This window comes from Chamaea fasciata, unplaced genomic scaffold (assembly GCF_029207755.1).
Source record: "Chamaea fasciata isolate MVZ Bird 193981 ecotype frontalis unplaced genomic scaffold, bChaFas1.0.hap1 SCAF_7, whole genome shotgun sequence".
NCBI lineage: Eukaryota > Metazoa > Chordata > Aves > Passeriformes > Sylviidae > Chamaea > Chamaea fasciata.
Window position 1 is genome coordinate 62,268,648 of NW_027094092.1, and position 24,612 is coordinate 62,293,259.

Here is a 24,612-nt window from a genome sequence, read left to right on the forward strand (position 1 = left end):
AATTTTTACTTTATTTCAGTTTTTTATTGCCTTTTAAATTTCTTTTTATTTTTTATTGTTTATATTTTATTGTTTCTTTTATTGTTTATACTTTATTGTTTCTTTCATTGTTTATAGTTTATTGTTTCTTTTATTATATCTTCTGTTGTTTCTTTATTTGATTTTTTATTTTTAAATTTATCGTTTGCATTCATTTTTAAAATGTTACTGGTTTTAAATTTTTTATCTTATTTTTTTCTTTTATTTTTTAAATTTCATTTTACATTTTTCGCCTGACTAAATTTTATTTCCTCATTTTATTTAATTTTATATTGAATTTAATCTTTAATTTTATTATTCATATTTAATTTTATTATTTATTTAGTATAAATATATAAAAATTATATATTTATTTTATTATTCTTTAATTTTATTGTTTTGTTATACCTAATTTTGCTTTACCTTATTTACTACTATTTTTAATTTTTTTTTAATTTAATGATGCCGTACCTTATTTTATTTTCCCTTATTTCATTTATTTTACCTGATTTTACCTCATTAGACCAAGGCAGAAGAAGGAGTTGGCCTCGGTGAACGCTGATTTCCCTTTGCCACAGGAACTCTGGGAATCTTCCCATGGCAACTGGATCCCAAATGGAGCCCAGCTGCAATGGGAACTCCCCTTCACGCACAGCAATCAGCAATTCCTTCTTTTTTTCCCCCAGTTCCATCATTCCTGGCTCCCTCTGGAGCTGCTGGGATGGCAGGAGAGGAGGATCTGCATCAGGAGGGAACACCCCGAGCTCATCAATCCCTGCCCTGAAGGACGGACCCGGCTCCAATTCACATTTTGGGGGTCATTCAGTGATAGAAATTACCAGATTTGGACCAGATTTGGACATTTCCATTTGCAGAAAAAGCCGTTTTTTCTCCTCCTGGCATCCCTGGGAGGGAAGAGGATTTTGTGGGGAAGAGCAGAAGGAATGGGCTGGATCCCTGGATCCAGGGGTCTCCCTGTCTGGGAATGATGGAGCTGGGAGCTGCAGGCACCAGGGATGGGGCAGGGACCTGGCACAAATTAAATTTGCTGGGCAGGGAATCAGCTGGGCTGGGCCAAGTTGTGTCCCAAAGGAGTCTGATCAGTCCGGGGCTCCTGTGTCGGGTGGCACTCAGGGGGATTTTTATTGTTATCCCACATTCCAAACCCCAGTGCACTGGAATTCCTGGCTCTTTCCTGCTCCAAGGTCAGGGAGAATAAAACTCAGGAGACATTTTTGAGGCCTCGCTCTGAAATTGATTATCCTTATCTATTACAAACTCACGAGGTGAGAGCTCTCTCTAACAAGTCCGGAAAGTGAGATGAAATGGTGTCTGTTCAGGGCTGTTTAAGTCCCAATTATCCAATAAACAGCGGACATCTATATTATTTATGCTCCTAATCCAATTATGATCACCCAAAACCTGCAATGCGGACTTCTTTCACCCAGTTACAGAAAACCACCCAGATTTGTGAAGAAGAAGGAGGAAGGAGATGCAAAAAGACAACTAATCCACACCCAAAGTTCTCCGTTTGGCTCATATGTATTGCTATACACCAAAATCCCAAATTCTAAATTTCTAGGACTCCAACTCCAGCGGTTTTAAACTCACCCACTGTTCCAGGTGTGCCAGGCGCTGGAGTTGTCGCGGATGGTTTTATGGGATGGGGCTGGTTCCTACAAACCGAGAAATCCTTAATCCATCGTGGCATGGGGGGTGAGCTCTGCCCCCTCATCTGTGGATTCATTTTCCTCTGGACTTGTTCCAACTGCTTTGAACCCCTGGAGTGGGAAAAAAAAAAAAAATCTCCTTTATCCCCTTGCTCCTCGTGCAGCATTTCCTGAGGGAAGTTCTCACCAGGGTCAGGTTAGAAGAGAGCGTTTTAGGGATAACTCACTGGAGCTCCCTGCTGGAATTTGGGATCCTTTCTGCTGCCCCAGCTGCTCCAAGGGCCAGCAGACCCTGGGATCAGGAGCCCATGGGCTCAGGGCGGTGACCGAGGTTCTCCAGCCCGGGGACTCCCCACACAAACCACAAGGTGCTGCCCCAGTCCAGGCTGTATTTTCACTCCCTTTGGAGCATTAATTGCCCGTTTTAATGAGCCGTCTGATGATGGAAGGATCATCACTGGGCTGGGGGCTGTCCCTGATGGGGCACAGGAGCTGATCCCGATCAGCCCCCCGGGCCTGGGCAGGATAATTAACATCCCCGAGCTTTTCTCATTCTGGAGGGCTTCAGATGACAGCCAGTGGGAGAGAGGGATCAGCTCCTGATCCCAGCACTGCTCCCTGAGCCCCCCGGGTGTTCTGGCTGTGACACTGAGCACAGAGGATCTGTCCTTCTGTCCCTGCTCCAGAGCCGCGGCCAGCTGGCAGGACAGGGACGTCCCATTTTTTTTGTATCCATCAGTAGGACTTTTTATATTATAGATGACCAGAGTAAAGCACTTCTGGCTCTTGCTGGAATCTGGATATTGGATATATCTGGGGGCAGATATTTAATCCAAGAAATTGCATTAAATTTATTTTTCCCATTACCTTTTTTTCCTTCTATTTCAACCTGTTCTTTCCTGGGATTTCGTGCAGCATCGTGTTCCAGCGCAGCATTTAAATGGGATAAATGCAAATAATTTATATCTCTAAAGTGCTTTTCCTTGTGCCCAAGAGGAACCGCATCCCCTCCACCGCAGCAGCAGCATCCTGGCTGTGGCACAGCGCAGGTGACACAGCTCGTGACAATGCCTGTGACAAATAAACCCCTCCAAGCCTTTCCCAGCAGCTGAGAGAATCAAAACCGACTCGAAATTCATCGCTGCGCTGCCTTGTGAGGGCTGGCAGGTGACACAGCTCCTGTAATTCCGAGTACATCCTTCCCCGGGGTTCTGCGTGGATGCCGAGGGCCCCTCGGAGCCTGTCAGCCAGGGAAGTTCATTTCCAGGGATAACACACTTCTTCCCAGGGATGCGCAATGGGTTTTATTCATGGGCTCGCTTCAGTAAAAAGCTTTCAGGTTTCTATTTTCGACGCTCCCAGCCTTGCTCCCGGCGCTTATTTTGGTTTTTTATCCGCGTGCATTCCGCAGATAACGCTGGGGTTCAGCAGCCTTCATTAGGAGGGAGCCTCGGGAGCCTCGGAGAGGCACAGCCTGAGCTCAGAAATGCTGAGTTGGGGGTGAGCACAGGCAGCTGGGGTAATTTTGTTGATTTATTCCCTGTTTTCAGGATGGGAGGTGGATGTGGGAAGGTGCTGGGTGCAGAACACATCAAACACGGCTCAAACAGAGCAGGGGAGGAGAGGAGCTGCCCCTGGAAGTGTCCAAAGCCAGGCTGGACAGGGCTTGGAGCAGCCTGGGATGGTGGAAGGTATCCCTGCCATGGCAGGGGGTGGGATAAATGGGATTTCAGGTCTCTCCCAACCCAAACCATTCCAGAATTCCATGAAAACTCCGTCCCAGCCCTGATGTGGGAGGAGCTCGGGGGTGCTGAGCTGGCCCAGCAGCTTTGGTGCCCTCCTCGTGCCCAGTTCGAGTTAATTCTGCCTAAACCAAACCCAAACGGAGCTTCTGAAGGTGAGGATTAATGGGATGAGCCAAGCAGGGACTGGGAGGGGTGGGATTGCCTTGGAGAAACACAGGGCTGCACACCAGCGGAGGATTTATCCTGAGGGACGGGGCTGCCACAAGGACAAGAGGATTTCAAGTGTCAGGCTGAAAAGCAGGAGAAAGTTTCTGGCATTCATTAAAAGAAAGAATAAATCCTGGCAGGAAAAGGAGGGGAAAAGGATGTATTTGTTTGAAGTTCAGCAGTTTAAGAAAACAATCCCAGGGTGTGACCCCATGGGAATACATCAAATATTCTGGATGGATCCTTCTCCCATGGGATTGACAGGGCAGGAACAGTCCGTGGGGGCTTGGGGAAACTCCAGCCCATCTTAATGACCCTCTATGCCGCAATTCAGCGAAATTTTCCAGAACCCAACATTTTAGTGAGCAATTGTTCTTAGAAGTCGCTGGCAGAGCAGTTAAAATAAACTCATCACTCCTCAATATTCCACTTTTTCTTCCCGGGCTTGTTTCCCCATATTTGAACTTTATTCTGGGAATAATAAATAGACTTTTCTGCACACGAGCAACAAAAATGTCACACGAAAAGCAGGCTGAATATTTAACTGAAGTTTAAACTTGTCATTCAATGAGCTGATAATAAATGCCATAAGCTATTCAGCTTTCAAATTAAATCCCTGAGCAAATGTTGTGAGAGAAGGGGGCTGATTTATCCCTGTGTACGACTTTATTTGCTGGGAAATTTCAATATCTAAGTCACAGCACTTCTGGAAAAAAAAAAAAAGCCTTAAATCAAGATTTTCCATTGACAACTTAATCTGGTAACATGAGCTGATGAAGATGGTCTGGTATCTTGACTATTGAGTTATTTCCCAGGCTTCTATTTTTCTTGCTTGGAAATTTGCTTTGCCAACTGCCTGAAAAGTCATTTTTATTATGATGGGGTTTTTATTTTCACATAATTTTGCAGGTTGTTTACTGGGAATGAGAGGAGAATGGGGTTAAAAGAGACGTGATGGACACATGATGGATACCTCTCCTGCCTGCTGGTTTTTCTGATAGTTACGGGTAATAAATTCCAACTTCTAAGGCAAAGAAAATTATCCAGGGAGGGGCAAACCCCAGGAACCCTCCCTGAGAGTCCCTCAACACTGCAGCACTCAAGGGTGAGAGGAAGATCTGAAGAAATCAGTTCTGGGTTCACATCTGCACTAAAAATACCTAAATCTGGTCAGATATTTGTGATTCTTCTCAGACTTCCACTTCAGCTGTGCCGGGGATGCTCAGGTCGGACATCAGCAGGAATTTCCCCATGGAAAGGGTGCTCAGACCTTGGCAGGGGCTCAGGGAGGTTTGGAGTGCCCATCCCTGCAGGTGTCCAAGGAGGAACTGGACTTTGGCGTGGGTGAAAAGGAGAAGGGAATACAGAGGACCGCACCCCCGATAATTAACAGCTGTGTTAATTACCCAATACAGCCTCGCCACTGATGAGTCAGAGCTGTATCCAATAAAGACAAGTGTGATAAAAGGGAGTGGGTGAGTTGGTGAGGGGGATCATGGAGAAGAAGGAGCCTGGGGAGAGAGATCCTGACTGCTGTGGGCTCAGTCTGGGTCTGCAGTTAGAGCTGTTGTTGGAACCTGCAGTCACAGTGTGGCTGGGTAAAAGCCTGCAGTCAGTCTGCACACCAATCCCTGCAGTCACAGTGTGTGCACACCAATCCCTGCAGTCACAGTGTCACACCAATCCCTGCAGTCACAGTCCCACCAATCCTGCAGTCACAGTCTCACACCAATCCCTGCAGTCACAGTGTCACACCAATCCCTGCAGTCACAGTCACACCAATCCCTGCAGTCACAGTCTCACACCAATCCCTGCAGTCACAGTGTGTCACACCAATCCCTGCAGTCACAGTCTCACACCAATCCCTGCAGTCACAGTCACACCAATCCTGCAGTCACAGTCTCACACCAATCCCTGCAGTCACAGTGTCACACCAATCCCTGCAGTCACAGTGTGTGCACACCAATCCCTGCAGTCACAGTGTCACACCAATCCCTGCAGTCACAGTCACACCAATCCCTGCAGTCACAGTGTCACACCAATCCCTGCAGTCACAGTGTCACACCAATCCTGCAGTCACAGTCTCACACCAATCCCTGCAGTCACAGTGTCACACCAATCCCTGCAGTCACAGTGTGTGCACACCAATCCCTGCAGTCACAGTGTCACACCAATCCCTGCAGTCACAGTGTGTGCACACCAATCCCTGCAGTCACAGTCACACCAATCCCTGCAGTCACAGTCACACCAATCCTGCAGTCACAGTGTGTGCACACCAATCCCTGCAGTCACAGTGTCACACCAATCCTGCAGTCACAGTCACACCAATCCTGCAGTCACAGTGTCACACCAATCCCTGCAGTCACAGTCACACCAATCCTGCAGTCACAGTGTGCACACCAATCCCTGCAGTCACAGTCACACCAATCCCTGCAGTCACAGTCACACCAATCCTGCAGTCACAGTCACACCAATCCTGCAGTCACAGTGTGTGCACACCAAACCCTGCAGTCACAGTGTCACACCAATCCTGCAGTCACAGTCACACACCAATCCCTGCAGTCACAGTGTGTGCACACCAATCCCTGCAGTCACAGTCACACCAATCCTGCAGTCACAGTCTCACACCAATCCCTGCAGTCACAGTGTCACACCAATCCCTGCAGTCACAGTGTGTGCACACCAATCCCTGCAGTCACAGTGTCACACCAATCCCTGCAGTCACAGTGTGTGCACACCAATCCCTGCAGTCACAGTCACACCAATCCCTGCAGTCACAGTCACACCAATCCTGCAGTCACAGTGTGTGCACACCAATCCCTGCAGTCACAGTGTCACACCAATCCTGCAGTCACAGTCACACCAATCCTGCAGTCACAGTGTCACACCAATCCCTGCAGTCACAGTCACACCAATCCTGCAGTCACAGTGTGCACACCAATCCCTGCAGTCACAGTCACACCAATCCCTGCAGTCACAGTCACACCAATCCTGCAGTCACAGTCACACCAATCCCTGCAGTCACAGTCACACCAATCCCTGCAGTCACAGTGTGTGCACACCAATCCCTGCAGTCACAGTCACACCAATCCCTGCAGTCACAGTCACACCAATCCCTGCAGTCACAGTCTCACACCAATCCCTGCAGTCACAGTCACACCAATCCCTGCAGTCACAGTCACACCAATCCTGCAGTCACAGTGTCACACCAATCCCTGCAGTCACAGTCACACCAATCCTGCAGTCACAGTGTGTGCACACCAATCCCTGCAGTCACAGTGTCACACCAATCCCTGCAGTCACAGTGTGTGCACACCAATCCCTGCAGTCACAGTCACACCAATCCCTGCAGTCACAGTCACACCAATCCCTGCAGTCACAGTGTCACACCAATCCCTGCAGTCACAGTCACACCAATCCCTGCAGTCACAGTCACACCAATCCTGCAGTCACAGTCACACACCAATCCCTGCAGTCACAGTCACACCAATCCCTGCAGTCACAGTCACACCAATCCCTGCAGTCACAGTCACACCAATCCTGCAGTCACAGTGTGTGCACACCAATCCCTGCAGTCACAGTCACACCAATCCCTGCAGTCACAGTGTGTCACACCAATCCTGCAGTCACAGTCACACCAATCCTGCAGTCACAGTGTGTGCACACCAATCCCTGCAGTCACAGTGTCACACCAATCCTGCAGTCACAGTGTGTGCACACCAATCCCTGCAGTCACAGTGTCACACCAATCCCTGCAGTCACAGTGTCACACCAATCCCTGCAGTCACAGTGTGTGCACACCAATCCCTGCAGTCACAGTCACACCAATCCTGCAGTCACAGTCACACCAATCCTGCAGTCACAGTCACACCAATCCCTGCAGTCACAGTCACACCAATCCTGCAGTCACAGTCACACCAATCCCTGCAGTCACAGTCACACCAATCCCTGCAGTCACAGTCACACCAATCCTGCAGTCACAGTCACACCAATCCTGCAGTCACAGTCACACCAATCCCTGCAGTCACAGTGTGTGCACACCAATCCCTGCAGTCACAGTCACACCAATCCCTGCAGTCACAGTCACACCAATCCCTGCAGTCACAGTCTCACACCAATCCCTGCAGTCACAGTCACACCAATCCTGCAGTCACAGTCTCACACCAATCCCTGCAGTCACAGTGTCACACCAATCCCTGCAGTCACAGTGTGTCACACCAATCCCTGCAGTCACAGTCACACCAATCCTGCAGTCACAGTGTGTGCACACCAATCCCTGCAGTCACAGTGTCACACCAATCCCTGCAGTCACAGTGTGTGCACACCAATCCCTGCAGTCACAGTCACACCAATCCTGCAGTCACAGTCACACCAATCCTGCAGTCACAGTGTCACACCAATCCCTGCAGTCACAGTCACACCAATCCCTGCAGTCACAGTCACACCAATCCTGCAGTCACAGTCACACACCAATCCCTGCAGTCACAGTCACACCAATCCCTGCAGTCACAGTCACACCAATCCCTGCAGTCACAGTGTCACACCAATCCCTGCAGTCACAGTCACACCAATCCTGCAGTCACAGTCTCACACCAATCCCTGCAGTCACAGTGTGTCACTCCAATCCCTGCAGTCACAGTCTCACACCAATCCCTGCAGTCACAGTGTCACACCAATCCCTGCAGTCACAGTCACACCAATCCCTGCAGTCACAGTCACACCAATCCTGCAGTCACAGTCACACACCAATCCCTGCAGTCACAGTCACACCAATCCCTGCAGTCACAGTCACACCAATCCCTGCAGTCACAGTCACACCAATCCTGCAGTCACAGTGTGTGCACACCAATCCCTGCAGTCACAGTCACACCAATCCCTGCAGTCACAGTGTGTCACACCAATCCCTGCAGTCACAGTCACACCAATCCTGCAGTCACAGTGTGTGCACACCAATCCCTGCAGTCACAGTGTCACACCAATCCTGCAGTCACAGTGTGTGCACACCAATCCCTGCAGTCACAGTGTCACACCAATCCCTGCAGTCACAGTCACACCAATCCTGCAGTCACAGTGTCACACCAATCCCTGCAGTCACAGTCACACCAATCCTGCAGTCACAGTCACACCAATCCTGCAGTCACAGTCACACCAATCCCTGCAGTCACAGTCACACCAATCCTGCAGTCACAGTCACACCAATCCCTGCAGTCACAGTCACACCAATCCCTGCAGTCACAGTCACACCAATCCTGCAGTCACAGTCACACCAATCCTGCAGTCACAGTCACACCAATCCCTGCAGTCACAGTGTGTGCACACCAATCCCTGCAGTCACAGTCACACCAATCCCTGCAGTCACAGTCACACCAATCCCTGCAGTCACAGTCTCACACCAATCCCTGCAGTCACAGTCACACCAATCCTGCAGTCACAGTCTCACACCAATCCCTGCAGTCACAGTGTCACACCAATCCCTGCAGTCACAGTGTGTCACACCAATCCCTGCAGTCACAGTCACACCAATCCTGCAGTCACAGTGTGTGCACACCAATCCCTGCAGTCACAGTGTCACACCAATCCCTGCAGTCACAGTGTGTGCACACCAATCCCTGCAGTCACAGTCACACCAATCCTGCAGTCACAGTCACACCAATCCTGCAGTCACAGTGTCACACCAATCCCTGCAGTCACAGTCACACCAATCCCTGCAGTCACAGTCACACCAATCCCTGCAGTCACAGTCACACCAATCCTGCAGTCACAGTCTCACACCAATCCCTGCAGTCACAGTCACACCAATCCCAGCAGTCACAGTCTCACACCAATCCCTGCAGTCACAGTGTGTCACTCCAATCCCTGCAGTCACAGTCTCACACCAATCCCTGCAGTCACAGTCACACCAATCCTGCAGTCACAGTGTCACACCAATCCCTGCAGTCACAGTGTCACACCAATCCCTGCAGTCACAGTGTGTCACACCAATCCCTGCAGTCACAGTCACACCAATCCTGCAGTCACAGTGTGTGCACACCAATCCCTGCAGTCACAGTGTCACACCAATCCTGCAGTCACAGTCACACCAATCCTGCAGTCACAGTGTCACACCAATCCCTGCAGTCACAGTCACACCAATCCTGCAGTCACAGTGTGCACACCAATCCCTGCAGTCACAGTCACACCAATCCCTGCAGTCACAGTCTCACACCAATCCCTGCAGTCACAGTCACACCAATCCTGCAGTCACAGTGTCACACCAATCCCTGCAGTCACAGTCACACCAATCCTGCAGTCACAGTGTCACACCAATCCCTGCAATCACAGTGTCACACCAATCCTGCAGTCACAGTGTGTGCACACCAATCCCTGCAGTCACAGTGTCACACCAATCCCTGCAGTCACAGTGTCACACCAATCCCTGCAGTCACAGTCACACCAATCCCTGCAGTCACAGTCACACCAATCCCTGCAGTCACAGTCACACCAATCCCTGCAGTCACAGTCACACCAATCCCTGCAGTCACAGTCACACCAATCCTGCAGTCACAGTGTGTGCACACCAATCCTGCAGTCACAGTGTCACACCAATCCCTGCAGTCACAGTGTGTGCACACCAATCCCTGCAGTCACAGTCACACCAATCCTGCAGTCACAGTGTCACACCAATCCCTGCAGTCACAGTCACACCAATCCTGCAGTCACAGTCACACCAATCCCTGCAGTCACAGTCACACCAATCCCTGCAGTCACAGTCACACCAATCCTGCAGTCACAGTGTGTGCACACCAATCCCTGCAGTCACAGTGTCACACCAATCCCTGCAGTCACAGTGTCACACCAATCCCTGCAGTCACAGTGTGTGCACACCAATCCCTGCAGTCACAGTCACACCAATCCTGCAGTCACAGTGTGTGCACACCAATCCCTGCAGTCACAGTGTCACACCAATCCCTGCAGTCACAGTGTCACACCAATCCTGCAGTCACAGTCACACCAATCCCTGCAGTCACAGTGTGTGCACACCAATCCCTGCAGTCACAGTCACACCAATCCTGCAGTCACAGTCTCACACCAATCCCTGCAGTCACAGTCACACCAATCCTGCAGTCACAGTCACACCAATCCCTGCAGTCACAGTGTGTCACACCAATCCCTGCAGTCACAGTGTCACACCAATCCTGCAGTCACAGTGTGTGCACACCAATCCTGCAGTCACAGTCACACACCAATCCCTGCAGTCACAGTCACACCAATCCCTGCAGTCACAGTCTCACACCAATCCCTGCAGTCACAGTCACACCAATCCTGCAGTCACAGTGTGTGCACACCAATCCCTGCAGTCACAGTGTCACACCAATCCTGCAGTCACAGTGTGTGCACACCAATCCCTGCAGTCACAGTCACACCAATCCTGCAGTCACAGTCACACCAATCCCTGCAGTCACAGTCACACCAATCCCTGCAGTCACAGTCACACCAATCCTGCAGTCACAGTCTCACACCAATCCCTGCAATCACAGTCACACCAATCCCTGCAGTCACAGTCTCACACCAATCCCTGCAGTCACAGTGTGTCACTCCAATCCCTGCAGTCACAGTCTCACACCAATCCCTGCAGTCACAGTCACACCAATCCTGCAGTCACAGTCACACCAATCCCTGCAGTCACAGTCACACACCAATCCCTGCAGTCACAGTGTGTCACACCAATCCCTGCAGTCACAGTCACACCAATCCTGCAGTCACAGTGTGTGCACACCAATCCCTGCAGTCACAGTGTCACACCAATCCTGCAGTCACAGTCACACCAATCCTGCAGTCAAAGTGTCACACCAATCCCTGCAGTCACAGTCACACCAATCCTGCAGTCACAGTGTGCACACCAATCCCTGCAGTCACAGTCACACCAATCCCTGCAGTCACAGTCACACCAATCCTGCAGTCACAGTGTCACACCAATCCCTGCAGTCACAGTGTCACACCAATCCCTGCAGTCACAGTGTGTCACACCAATCCCTGCAGTCACAGTCACACCAATCCTGCAGTCACAGTGTGTGCACACCAATCCCTGCAGTCACAGTGTCACACCAATCCTGCAGTCACAGTCACACCAATCCTGCAGTCACAGTGTCACACCAATCCCTGCAGTCACAGTCACACCAATCCTGCAGTCACAGTGTGCACACCAATCCCTGCAGTCACAGTCACACCAATCCCTGCAGTCACAGTTACACCAATCCTGCAGTCACAGTCACACCAATCCCTGCAGTCACAGTCACACCAATCCCTGCAGTCACAGTCACACCAATCCTGCAGTCACAGTGTCACACCAATCCCTGCAGTCACAGTCACACCAATCCTGCAGTCACAGTGTGTGCACACCAATCCCTGCAGTCACAGTGTCACACCAATCCTGCAGTCACAGTGTGTGCACACCAATCCCTGCAGTCACAGTGTGTGCACACCAATCCCTGCAGTCACAGTCACACCAATCCCTGCAGTCACAGTCACACCAATCCTGCAGTCACAGTGTCACACCAATCCCTGCAGTCACAGTCACACCAATCCTGCAGTCACAGTCACACCAATCCCTGCAGTCACAGTCACACCAATCCCTGCAGTCACAGTCACACCAATCCTGCAGTCACAGTCACACCAATCCCTGCAGTCACAGTCTCACACCAATCCCTGCAGTCACAGTCACACCAATCCTGCAGTCACAGTCACACCAATCCTGCAGTCACAGTCACACCAATCCTGCAGTCACAGTGTCACACCAATCCCTGCAGTCACAGTCACACCAATCCTGCAGTCACAGTGTGTGCACACCAATCCCTGCAGTCACAGTGTCACACCAATCCTGCAGTCACAGTGTGTGCACACCAATCCCTGCAGTCACAGTGTCACACCAATCCCTGCAGTCACAGTGTCACACCAATCCCTGCAGTCACAGTGTGTGCACACCAATCCCTGCAGTCACAGTCACACCAATCCCTGCAGTCACAGTCACACCAATCCCTGCAGTCACAGTCACACCAATCCTGCAGTCACAGTGTGTGCACACCAATCCCTGCAGTCACAGTGTCACACCAATCCCTGCAGTCACAGTGTCACACCAATCCCTGCAGTCACAGTGTCACACCAATCCTGCAGTCACAGTGTGTGCACACCAATCCCTGCAGTCACAGTGTCACACCAATCCCTGCAGTCACAGTGTCACACCAATCCCTGCAGTCACAGTCACACCAATCCTGCAGTCACAGTCACACCAATCCCTGCAGTCACAGTCACACCAATCCCTGCAGTCACAGTCACACCAATCCCTGCAGTCACAGTGTCACACCAATCCCTGCAGTCACAGTGTCACACCAATCCCTGCAGTCACAGTCACACCAATCCCTGCAGTCACAGTGTCACACCAATCCCTGCAGTCACAGTCACACCAATCCCTGCAGTCACAGTCACACCAATCCCTGCAGTCACAGTGTCACACCAATCCCTGCAGTCACAGTCACACCAATCCCTGCAGTCACAGTCACACCAATCCCTGCAGTCACAGTCACACCAATCCCTGCAGTCACAGTGTCACACCAATCCCTGCAGTCACAGTCACACCAATCCTGCAGTCACAGTCACACCAATCCCTGCAGTCACAGTCACACCAATCCCTGCAGTCACAGTCACACCAATCCCTGCAGTCACAGTGTCACACCAATCCCTGCAGTCACAGTCACACCAATCCCTGCAGTCACAGTCACACCAATCCCTGCAGTCACAGTGTCACACCAATCCCTGCAGTCACAGTCACACCAATCCCTGCAGTCACAGTCACACCAATCCCTGCAGTCACAGTGTCACACCAATCCCTGCAGTCACAGTCACACCAATCCCTGCAGTCACAGTCACACCAATCCTGCAGTCACAGTCACACCAATCCCTGCAGTCACAGTGTCACACCAATCCTGCAGTCACAGTGTCACACCAATCCTGCAGTCACAGTCACACCAATCCTGCAGTCACAGTCACACCAATCCCTGCAGTCACAGTGTCACACCAATCCCTGCAGTCACAGTCACACCAATCCTGCAGTCACAGTCACACCAATCCTGCAGTCACAGTCACACCAATCCTGCAGTCACAGTCACACCAATCCTGCAGTCACAGTCACACCAATCCTGCAGTCAGAGCTCACAGACAATAACCAGCACTCAGAGGCTCCAAGGGGCGCCCACAGCAGCAGCTGCTGCAGCAGAGTCAGGGAATGTTTGGAGTCAGGATGGCTGAGCTGTGAAGAGGAATAAACCAGGACCCTTCTCATGCTGTGATCAACAAGAAGTCTGTGTCTGTACCCTCTAACAAGAGAGCTGCTGCAACATGGATTGGGCACAGCTTGGACTCGATGGTCCTGGAGGGCTTTTCCCACCTCAATGATCCCGGGATTCTGAGAGGGTGGGACCAGCATCCACCACAGTTCACCAGAAACATCAACCAGGTCTGTTTTTCCATCAGAGCTGAGTTTTCCAAGGCTGGATTCCCTGTCGCCCTCTGCTCAGCTCTCCCATCCTGGATCAGGAGCCAATTCCCTTCCCACAGCCTGGGATGCTCAGGCTGCACTGATCCACCCACCAGCTGCACTTCCAGGATCAGCAAAGGACAAAGGGAACCATTCAATAACATTTCTTTTCCAAAGGTGGCTAAGCCTGGGAACGCTCCTGTTCCGGGCTTATCCCATTGGATATGCGGAATCTTCTGAGCAGAAAAGTGAGCCCATGTCTGAAAGCACAGAAAAGAAGCTTAAAAAGAGAGAAGTTCTGCCTTGTACCCCTCTAAAATTCCTGAGAAATGTGCTCAGAGCAGCTCATTGTGGAGCTGGCTGTGCGACAGTCCAAGGTCTCTCTTGTTCCCAGTCTGTGTGCCACAGGATTACAAAGAGATTCCACGGGGGGAAAAAATACAAATAGAGTTTAAAATATATAAATACAGTTTTAAAAAGATCACTTCAGGCTTAAAGCTGTGTGTTCTATTCAGAGGCTACAGCAGCGAACAATGCTTCTTTTTTTTTTTTTTTTTGTTTTTTTTTTTTTTGTTTGTTTTTTTGTTTTTTTGTTTTTTTTTTTGCTCTGACAGCAGAAAAACCCCTCAGCAGTGCTTTTTCCCTCCTGGAGTTCTCATTCCAGCTCTGGAATGGTGGAATGAGGCTGCCCCGTGCTTCCCGCTGCCCATGGAATCACCCTTCCCACCTGCAGGAGCCTCCCAGCGGCTGGCAGCCCTCCCTCCGAGCCTCTACTCTCATTTCTTCCCCACCCTGGGTTTTGGTGGGGCAGGGTCTGGGTGCTGCAGCTGGGGAATCTCTGGGCTCAGGAGTCACCTTCAGCAAGCAAAGCTCCAGGGACCTCCCACAGCCGTTATCCTCATGGGGTTTGGGATTTATGGGATCACGGAAATGTTTAGGTTGGAAAATCCCTTTAAGATCATCCATCACTGCCAAGGCCACGCTGACAATGTCCCCAAGTGCCACATCCACGGGGCTTTGAAATCCCTCCAGGAATGAGGACTCCCGCACTGCCCTGGGCAGCTGTGCCAGGGCTGGACAGACCTTTCCAGGAAGGGATTTTCCCAATATCCAACTTCCTCTGGCTTTTATTTATTTATTTATTTATTTATTTATAAAGCCAAGTTACAGAATTGTGCTGGGAAGGGAGTGGGAATGAATTCCCCAGTGTTCCCTCCTGGCTCGGAGGCTGCAAGCTAAAGGAATATTCCTGGATTTTGTGCTCTCACCTCCTCCAAAGGTTCTTTCCTAAGGAGAAAGTCCAAGGAAAGCGGCTGCTCTGAGGGCAGAGGCTGAGCTGGGCCAGAGCTTCTCCCCAGGAAAACCTGGGCAGGGAAAGGCCTTTTCCATCCGGGATTTTTAACGTTTCCAGAATGCACAAAGCATTAAAGGTCCGGGGTTTAAGCACACGGAAATACCACACCAGGAGAGCGGCACTGCCGGGCTCTGATTTTATATTTTATTATTTTATCTGTTTTGATGTTTCTTCCACGTCTGAAACACCGAGCTGGCCTTTGGGGGAGCCTGAGCCGGGCCTTGTCCTCCGCCCACAGGGGGGATTTAGAGCCATCAGCTCATCACCCTTCCCAAATTTCGGACTTCTAACAGGTGTTTAATTCCTCCTGCCTTCGAGTGCCTTGAGGATCTTTGAAATTTTCACATTTGAAGCTGGACCTGTGGGCACCTCGCTGGCTGAAGGTTCTGTGTCCAGAGCTGTGGCCCTGCCACGTGCTGCCCACTCTTGTCCTGCTGCACCCTTCCCACTAATTTATCTGAACATGGAGACAAACCTGATCCCCGATTGCCTCAAATAAAACCCAGCCGAGCACCAGTACATAGGAAATTGATTTCAGATTTGCCTGCTGGGTTTCACTTCACACAGGAGAGACGGAGCCTTGGAGGGATTGGTGCCACCAAGCAGCAAAGGGGGACCTCTTGTCCTTCCAGGAAAGTCCCCAGCCTTGGGGAGGCTGAATTATCCAGGAGGTAAAGGAGCTGGGAAGGGAAATTCTGTGGCTTTGGTGCTTCAAGCAGGAATATTTGGAAAATGGAAACCGGGACTGTTCCAACAGCTCGGCACTTGTGCCAGGACCTCTGATCCCAGGAAGGGTGTGCCCGGCCGGGAGGTCATCTCACCTTGTGGCACTTGGGGACACGGCAGTGCTGGGGAATGGCTGGGCCTGGTGCCCTCAGAGAGCTTTTCCACCCCAGTGAGTCCATGATCCGCCATGGAGCACCAGCCTCTGTCTCCGTGTTGGGCACTCTGAGAGCCCCACAGGATGTTCAGTGTGTCCTGGAGTCCTGGGGACAGCCAAGAAACACTGAGAAACATTTTCAACAGCTGACTTTCCTTCCAACAATCTGTGGCACAAGCAATGACCTGCTCCGTGAGCAGACCGGGAGCCGTATTTCCATTTTAACCTGCACTCCTCTCCAGGGGAATTCAGAGAGGCTTTCTGTGATGCCCTAAATAAAAAATCCATTTCTGGTGCCTGTGAACACGGGGGGCTTTCAGAATCCACCCGGGTTTGGTGCAGGGAAATCGGCCAAGCCACAGCCCCTGCACCCACCGCGTCCCCACGGCGCTGCTGCACGGGCAGGAGATGTCTTCACACAGTGGAACCTGGAAGAGCAGGAAGGATTTTAGGAGAATTTCCTAAGTGTTCTCCAGTTTCTCGCCGAGAATTTGAGCGGGATGGTTGCCATGGAGATGCGGTAGCAGCACGGGTGGAGGGAGGAGAGAGCGGGGTGGGATTTATCCATGTGGGTGAACACGGAGCCCACGGACAGGGGCTGGGCCATCCTGGTGTCCCAGAGGTCACATCTGCTGAACGTCCCAGCTGGGATTTGGGCATTCCGCACTGGGCTCCTCCACTGGCTCTGCTGGAGGCAGAGAATCCAGGGCTGGAATGTGATCCCAGCACACCTGACGCTGTTTCACACCACAAAGACACAGACTCCGAGGTTCAGAAGGCTGAAAATGACTCCTCTAGTTTTGGGATGTGTCTCCCTTTTATACTATTTCACACAGACCGATTCGATTGGTGACACACAGACAAACCTCTTCACTCACATTGGTCAGAGCAGAGGGACAGCAAGGAGAAATCCCTCCTAGGGAAAGGAATGAATAACAAAGGCACAGCTACAAAAACATTTCTCCTGTTTACAGAAAATTCCCTGGTAAAAGGATTTCAGAAAACCAAAACCCCTCAGGCATGGAACCGGGGTTACACACACCTGCCCTGCCTGGCAGTCCTGCAGGGAGCCCCACCCGTGGGCTCTGCCCTCCTGAGCAGGCCAGGTGTCCTCCTTGGGGTGCCCTCATCCCAGGGGACCTGCCAAAGGTGGGCTCTGCCCCTCTCCATCCCTGGGAATGCAGATAAATTCACCTGTTGGCATTAAGGAAGTGAAGTCTGAGCAGAGAAAGGAGAACCTCTGGAGGATTTGTGTTACCTCGTGCTCAGCTGGGCTGGTTGTGGTGTCTGAGGACCCGCAGTGAGTTCCTGCTGCTGGTCTGAACTCGTCTCTTTCCAGCCTCAGCCACCAGACCTGAGACATTTGTCTCCCAGAGATGGAAACACTCTGGAATGTCAGCGATCCCACACTTCTGCAGGTGCCTGGAGCAAAGATCAGATTATTCCCGAACTCACCATCCTTTCAGAAAATCAGAAAATCACAGAATCCTGGAATGTTTTGGGTTAAAGGGACCTGAAATCCCACCCAGTGCCACCCCTGCCATGGCAGGGACACCTCCCACTGTCCCAGGCTGCTCCAAGCCCAATGTCCAACCTGGCCTTGGGCACTGCCAGGGATCCAGGGGCAGCCACAGCTGTGCCAGGGCCTCCCCACCCTCCCAGGGAGGAATTTTCCCCAATTTCCCATCTATATTTACCCTCCTTCCCTTCCTAAGGGACACATTCCCACCCCTTTTCCCTCTGCTCTGAGCCAGGGCCTTTCCTGACATCGGTCTCAGTTTTGGACAAATTAGGAAGGAACGCCCTGAAATAACATGTCCTCGGACAGAAGGCAGGTTCTCAGCTGTGCCCGGCAGGGGCTGAAGTCCTACATCTTTGCAAGGGTCCTGATGGATTGGCCACCGCTGCAAATTAATAAAACCGAGCTTCTTGCAGAGCTCCGTGAGGACTGATTGCAGGAAGCTGTAAGGTCGGTGTCATCCTGTAGGGTCTGTGACATCCCTGTTCCTTCAGGGCTGTAATTTCAGTGTTTTCCCCACATAAATAACACCCTGCGTGTTCCTGGCAGGCTCAGGGTGACGCTGGGGTGGCACCTGTCGCCGTCGCCAGGAGTTAATTCCCTGCCATCATCCTAGACAGAATCCAAGTGTGTCCCTGCCGTGCGCGCTCCCGGCGCCAGTCTGGGTTCATTAAGGCAGATTTCAGCTGAGCTCCTTTCCAAGCAGCCCAGGGAAGTCGTGCTATCCATCCTGGAGCAGGGCTGGGGGTGACACAGCCCAGTGCTGACTCAGCTCATCCCTCCTCCCTGCCTTAATCCCGGATAAATTACAGAGGCTCTCTGCAATCTCTCTCGTCCCTGCTAATTGCCGGGGCTCCCTGGCGGCTCCGTGCCCCGCTGCGCTTCATCAGCACCAGAACCGAGCTGCCTTGCACGCAGCTGAGGGGTTTATCCAGACAATCCCATCCGTCTCCACAGCCCTGCACAGCCCCCGGCACGCCCAGAGCTCGGCTCAGGTGGAAAGAATGGATGGGGAGATAAGGAAAAAACCATTGGAAAGTGCTGATGGAAACCAAGACTCCATGGGTACGGCTTTTGCCGTTGGCTTTGGCGAGGATGGGAGCCAGACCCAGGGCAGATATTGAATTATCTCACCAGGAATTGATCTTTGGGATTCCTCACCCTGGAATTCTCCCTGGATCGGGGTCAGAGCACACACAGCCTCCTTCCCTCTCTTCCTAGAGCTGGGAAATGAGAGCTGAGGGGCTCTGGTGCCTCCAGAGAGCTCCTGGGGTGCTCCTGCTGTGCCTCCCAGCGTTACTCCCTGCCCTGTGTTTGGCTGAAGTCTCCTCCGGGGTGGAGCCTTGCCTGAGGATCTGCTGGATGAGAAGCTGGATGTGCCCTGGTCGTGGGCTCTGACTGCCCAGAAACCCCAAATTCTGGGCTGATCCCTCAGTGTGGGCAGCAGGGAAAGGAGAATTCTGCCCCTCTGCTCAGGTGAGACCTCACCTGCAAAGCTGCCCCAGCGCTGGGGACACAGCAGGACCTGGAGCTGCTGGAGAGAGTCCCTGGAGCTGCTCCAGGGCTGGAGCCAGGCTGGGAGAGCTGGGAATGTTCCCCTGGAGAGGGAAAGGATCCAGGGAGAGCTCAGAGCCCCTGGCAGGGCCTGAAGGGGCTCCAGGAGAGCTGGAGAGGGACTGGGGACAAGGGATGGAGGGACAGGACACAGGGAATGGCTTCAAATTGGGAAAGGGGAGATTGGATGGGATATTGGGAATTGGGAATTCGTGGCTGGGCTGGAATTCCCAGATTTGCTGTGGCTGCCCCTGGATCCCTGGCAGTGCCCAAGGCCGGGTTGGACATTGGGCTTGGAGCAGCCTGGGACAGTGGGAGGTGTCCCTGCCATGGAATGGGGTGGCACTGGGTCGTTTTTAGGTCCCTCCCCACCCAAACCACTCTGGGATTCCGTGGTTCCACACCTGGCACTCAGACCCTCCTTTCCTGGGCGTTCCCAGGAGCTCTCGGCAGGGGTGGCAGCACAGCAGGGGTGACTGTGGAGGGACAGGGACACTCTGGGCACAGCCTGTGGCAGAACCGGGCTGGGAGCTGTGGGTGAGGGCTCTGTGGGCAGAGGCGGCTGAGCTGAGGGATGTCCTGGGGCACCCACGGAGTCCTCGGGCTGACGGGAGGCGGAAGAGGAGCCAACACCTTGGGTCACCTGTCAGAAGCTGCTTCCCTCACAGGATCCCAGCTGGCACTTCCATCTCTGCCAGGGGAGTGAAAAGGTCGCTGCACATCAGCTGCTGTGCCCTGGCCTGTCCCCGCACGGGGGCCAGCCTCGCTCCTGGTGACGTGGCTGCCACCCCGGGCCCCGGCTGACAGAACTGATGGCATCACGCTCATCCCCGGTGATCCAGACAAGCTCTGAGAGGCAGCCGAGCTCAGCCGGGCCAGCGCTCCCAGCACGTGCAGCTCCCGCGGCCAGAGCGTCAGGAACACCCCCAGGTGACCCCAGGAATGGCTGCCCCTTGTCCCCGAGGTCCTGTGGCTCCAGATGTGCCGCGTGAGCGCGGCACAGCTCGTTCATTATTCCTCATGATGGATCTGCAGGATGGCGGAGCCGAGTGTCTGCAGCAGGGAAAAGCAGATGGAAGCCAGAGCTGCGCTAATTAGGCTCGATAATAGAAATGTTAATTAAAAACCCCGAAGAGGAAAGGACATGCTGTAATCTTCCTGGCGCTCTCAAGCCGTGCAGAAATGGCCAGCTGGAGAGGAGCAAATCCTTGTCAGGAGCAGTGGGGCTTCGCTCGGAGCTCGGACCCCAAAGCCTCCCAGGGGTGGAGCGGGGTGGGAACAGGAGCCAGCCCTGGGAGCTGAAGGAATCCTGCATTGGGAAGGAATTCTGCTGAAGGAATCCTGCATTAGGAAGGAATTCTGCTGAAGGAATTCCATGTTTCCTCCTTCGGGAAGGAAAGCCAGGCTGTCCCAAAAGGAATGCTCCGTGCCCCAGGGAAATCCGTGAGCAGAGTGCTCCACAGGCAAAGGGAACCCGGCAAGGGCAGCTCCTCCGGCTCCCCACCAGGCAGGATGTCCCCAGGCTGTCCCTCTGTGTCCCCAGGGCTCCAGCACAGCCCCCTTCTCACCCTGCCTGGGGCTCCTGAGTCACACGTGGAATTTGGTGCCAAATTTGCTGCTTAATTCAGTGTTTCCCATTCCTGTTCCCCCTTTCCTTGCTGTCAGGAAAAGGTGGCAAAGGGAGCCCTTGTTCTTCCCACCTCCTTCCCTGGGGACATCCTGCACATCCCTCAGAGCCACTGTTGGTGTTGCTGTCACTGGTGGGGGTTTCAGCGTGAGGGCCACAGAATCCCAGGGTGGTTTGGGTTGGGAAGGACCTGAAATCCCACCCAGTGCCACCGCAGCCATGGCAGGGACACCTCCCACTGCCCCAGGGTGCTCCAAGCCCAATGTCCAGCCTGGCCTGGAGCTGGAGAGGGACTGGGGACAAGGGATGGAGGGACAAGACACAGGGAATGGCTTCCCACTGCCAGAGGGCAGGGATGGATGGGAGATTGGGAACTGGGAATTCCCAGATTTGCTGTGGCTGCCCCTGGATCCCTGGCAGTGCCCAAGGCCAGGTTGGACATTGGGCTTGGAGCAGGGACAGTGGGAGGTGTCCCTGCCATGGCAGGGGATAGCTTTAAAAGTCCCTTCCCACCCAACCCATTCTGTGATTCCACGATTTCTTCCGGCAGAAATTATTATATTTATCAATGAATCAAACCTTCAGCACAAACAGAGCACAGGGAAGAAGCTCTCCCCAGACGAAGCTGTCGAGTTAAATGGCAAACTCAGCCCCAGAGAGATTCCCCCTGAAGCATCCGGCCCACGTGGCTTGTTCCCTGCATTAGGGATGATCCATGGCTCCCATTTCCATTAATAGGGACCCATAAAGTATCTTTGTCAGCGGAGTTTTACTCGGAGTTAAATAAAATATTGCAGTTTATGACAGGCATCAACGTTACAGCATCCTGGTGCTCCTCCAGAGCCGCCTGAACATCTGGGGTTTTCTTTTAAAACGCCTCTAACATATTGCATGAACAATCCCGTCGTTGGGATAACGTGGCTTTCAGAGCACAGGAGAGGAGCTCCTCAGCTTGATGGGAATGCTGTGAAAGAGGAGACGCCCGAACGCAGCAAATCCCAGCTTTGGCTGAACTTTGTGAAAGGATAAATGCGTGTGGTTGGGGCAGGTCGGGGGATGGAGCCGGAGCTGGATGAGCTCCTCTGGGATGGGGATTGTCTGCTGGGGTTTGACCGACTGGACACGATTCCAGCATGGACAGGGGATGGGGGGCAGCTGAAGGAGTGCAAGGATGAGGGGCAGGAGCCAGGCAGGTTCTGTTCCACCTCAGATCCTTGTCCAGCTCTGGGCTCCTCGTGATGGGAGAGACCTGGAGGGGCTGGAGCGTGTTCAGGGAAGGGAACGGAGCTGGGAAGGGTGTGGAGAATTCCTGAGGGAGCTGGGCAAGGGGCTGAGCCTGGAGCAAAGGAGCCCCAGGGGGGACCTGGTGGCTCTGCACAAGCCCCTGCCAGGAGGGGACAGCCGGGGGGTCGGGCTCTGCTCCCAGGGGACAGGGACAGGAGGAGAGGGAACGGCCTCGGGCTGGGCCAGGGGAGGCTCAGCTTGGCCAGCAGCAGGAATTTCCCCATGGAAAGGGCGCTCAGGCCTTGGAAGTGCCCGGGGAGTATGGAGTGCCCATCCCTGGAAATGTCCAGACAAGGAATGGATGTGGCACTTTGGGATATGGTTTAATGGGCAAATGGTGATCAAAGTTTGGATTGGATCATCCTGGGGGTCTTTTCCAACCTTAATGATTCTGCAATTCTTTAGTTCCAGGTCTCTGTTTCTACCTGGCACACCAGGACAACACCAGGAGACGTTCCCTGTTGGTTTTCCTGCACAAACTCCTCTGGAAAAGCATCCCGGCTCCTCACAGGTGCTGCTGCTGTGCCACAGAAAAGCTGCTTTGAGAAGGAGCCAAGAACATCCCAGAGCAGCTTCCCCATCCCAGGAGCAATCCCAGGGATCAGGAATGCCCAGATGAGAAGAGAGATCAGGAATGCCCAGGTGAGCACAGAGGTAAAAGGGATGCCAGGTGAGCACAGGGATTGGGAATGCCCAGGTGAGCACAGGGGTGAGGAATGCTCAGGTGAGCACAGGGATAAAAGGAATGCCCAGGTGAGCACAGGAATGCCCAGGTGAGCACAGGGATCAGGAATGCCCAGGTGAGCACAGGGGTGAGGAATGCCCAGGTGAGCACAGGGAATGACCAGGTGGGCAGAAGGATCAGGAATGCCCAGGTGAGCAGGGAATGCCCAGGTGAGCACAGGGATCAGGAATGTCCAGGTGAGCACAGGGGTGAGGAATGCCCAGGTGAGCACAGGGAATGCTCAGGTGAGCACAGGGGTGAGGAATGCCCAGGTGAGCACAGGGAATGCTCAGGAGAGCCCAAGAAATGCCCAGGTAAGCACAGAGGTGTTTCTTTTCCGAGCTGCTGCAGGAGCTGTGGGGACAAAGCCCCACGAGGTGGGAATGTGATCCCTCCCCTGCCCTGCTCACAGCCCCCGCGGGAGCATTTCCAGCCCCTCCTGTCGGAGCTCAGCTCATCAGAGGGCTCCAGGAAAAAGCCAAGTTACAGAATTGTGCTGGGAAGGGAGTGGGAATGAATTCCCCAGTGCTCCCTCCTGGCTCGGAGGCTGCGAGCTAAAGGAATATTCCTGGATTTTGTGCTCTCACCTCCTCCAAAGGTTCTTTCCTAAGGAGAAAGTCCATGGAAAGCAGTTGGTCTGAGGGCAGAGGCTGAGCTGGACCAGAGCTTCCCCCCTGGGAAAACCTGGGCAGGGAAAGGCCTTTTCCATCCGGGATTTTTAATGTTTCCAGAATGCACAAAACATTAAAGGTCCGGGGTTTAAGCACACAGAAATACCACACCAGGAGAGCGGCACTGCCGGGCTCTGGTTTTATATTTCAAATTTTGGAAGCAAGTCCTGCAGGCTGGAGGAAGCTCCAGCCCCCACGTCACCTCCTCCCTGCCTTCCCATTTCTCCCCAACCCATTAAATAAGTCAAAATCCCATTAAAGCCTCACTGCCAAGCGTTTAAGCTCAGCATAAATCACGGTTAATGCACTTCTTATTAATTGGCTTCCTACCCTTCGCTTTTCAAGTGGCATATTAAACTTGGTGGAGTTCAGAAACAAACTGTTTAATTGCTGGACACGAGATATATTTTGATCTTTTTCAAGGGAAAAAAAAAAAATAAAACCCCACTCGGATTGAAAGCCGCGCTCGGTTTGTGATTGGAATTAATAAGATCAAAGGGAAGTTTGGCATATTTAAGCAGCATTAATTCAAAGGAGCATTGCCAGCAGCCTCTGCTCCCTCCAGTCAGAATATTCCTTCTAAAATACTGAGGGAGCATTCAGCATTTTAGGCTTGAGCATTCCCCCTTGTGATGTTTCTCGTTGGGTGTTGTATTACCCGTGGATTTCACGGTCCAGGGACAAGATAATCAAAGCAATATAACAAACAGCACTGATTGGAGAAAAGGGGCTGGGGGGGGTGAAACGGAGAGGTTAAAAAAAAAAAAAAGACAAAAAAAAAGCAGGAAAAGTGGGTAAAATATTGAAATATCAGAGGAAGCTGCTCCTGGCCCTCAGGGAGGGAACGGA